Here is a 2,143-nt window from a genome sequence, read left to right as displayed (position 1 = left end):
TTACTATAACTAGACCTTGTACTGACAGGAGCTGCCCATTAAAATCAAAACGCTACTAAAGTTGACGTTTCGGCTTCTATAACTAGACCTTGTACTGAAAGGAGCTGCCCATTAAAGTTAAGACGCTACTAAAGTTGACGTTTCGGCTTCTATAACTAGACTTTGTACTGAAAGGAGCTGTCCATTAAAGTCAAAACGCTACTAAAGTTGACGTTTCGGCTTCTATAACTAGACCTTGTACTGAAAGGAGCTGCCCATTAAAATCAAAACTCACTTTTCGGAAAAAGAAAGAAGATTTTTTTGAAAGTTTATCGTTGAGTATTCATAATAACCACATTCAGTTTATTAAATACGTAGATGACAAAGAACAAAAAAGATGAGCTTTAAAAATAGAAAAGAAAAAGGTCCCATTCGGATTCTTTTAGTTTCTCCTGGATATTAAAAAATTCTCATTTACATTTGATTGTCTGTTTTGTTGAATTTCGCTCGAAGCTAAACTAGGACCATTTGCAATAGCCATCTTTAATTTTGAAGTGACAACTAAACGGAAACCATTTAGTCAACAACGCCCACCGCCACCTTTGGGGCCCAATATTAGGGCTATTTGCATTAGTCAGACCGAATAGTGGGATTTGACCGTCACTCTTGTAACACACCCTATAACCCAAAGCGTGGAATGCGATGTTGTTGTTGTTTTTCTTGGTGTTAACTTGACACGAACCTTTGTATTCAATTATACAGCTCAGCACGCTAACCACTGGACCGTTCGTTTTAGCATAAGTTCATTTTCTCTTCACATCAAGAAGAAGAACATGATGACAAAACCTTGTCGAAACGTTGTACATTTGCTGTTATGTTAAACTTATATTGAAGTTTTTCTTCATTACCCATTCAAGCCGTCTCCAGCCATTATATGTCAGTAGTATACGTCCCATCCTTTGTAGCACAGTCAGTGTGCGAATGGGATTGTACAAACGTGTGTCAGTAATTCATAAAGTATTTTAATGGGAAATATCCTTTCTTCTGTATGAAGCCGCTACATATCATGTCCAAGATTGCCCCCCCCCCTTTTCCTGTGTGTAAACACTCAAGCTACGGTCTGACTGTTCGTTTCGTTTTGTATTCCTCGTAACAGATCTAGTTCAAGGAAGTTACCAATTACTGTAATGAATGGCTTATTAAAGGTTATGTTGCAACTAAAAGAGGCTTAAAAAGTGGCCGTTATTATTATTTTTTTAATTTTATATGCTTTAGACAAACGGTACTATTATGTATGTAAATAGTTATCTTTGTAAGACATTGAGAATTTTCTTTTTTAACAAAAAAGGACGAAAAGAAATAACGATATAGAAAAACAAGGTTTAAAAACTATATTTTTTTCCCCATTATAAACTGATAATACAGGCCTGCGAATTTTAAACTTCATAAAAGTTGTTTTAGTTTTAATAACGAATTTTCCATAATTCAGCTACGGAGATTTCGAAAATAATATTCATTTTTTCCTATCACGTAAGGATTTTTTTTATAAATCGGGAAGAAAAAATCACTTTGTAATCACGCGCTATCTAACAATCAAACAAGAACCGAATGCTTTTCGTTATTGTAAAGCTCGATACTGTTTTCACTCAATACATTTTTTACCTTTGTTCTATGAGCCAACGAGTTCATTATTGTAAAGCTCAATACTGTTTTCACTTAATACATTTTTAACCTTTGTTCTATCAGTCAACGAATTCATTATTCTATAGCTCAATACTGTTTTCACTTAATACATCTTTAACCTTTGTTCTATGAGCCAACGAATTCATTATTGTAAAGCTCAATACTGTTTTCACTTAATACATTTTTAACCTTTGTTCTATCAGTCAACAAATTCATTATTGTAAAGCTCAATACTGTTTTCACTTAATACATTTTTAATCTTTGTTCTATCAGTCAACAAATTCATTACTGTAAAGCTCAATACTGTTTTCACTTAATACATTTTTAACCTTTGTTCTATGAGCCAACGAATTCATTATTGTAAAGCTCAATACTGTTTTCACTTAATACATTTTTAACCTTTGTTCTATGAGTCAACGAATTCATTATTGTAAAGCTCAATACTGTTTTCACTTAATACATTTTTAACCTTTGTTGTATG

This window comes from Limulus polyphemus, unplaced genomic scaffold, assembly GCF_000517525.1.
Source record: "Limulus polyphemus unplaced genomic scaffold, Limulus_polyphemus-2.1.2 Scaffold3004, whole genome shotgun sequence".
Taxonomy (NCBI): Eukaryota; Metazoa; Arthropoda; class Merostomata; order Xiphosura; family Limulidae; genus Limulus; species Limulus polyphemus.
Note: the sequence above shows the minus strand (reverse complement) of the source record.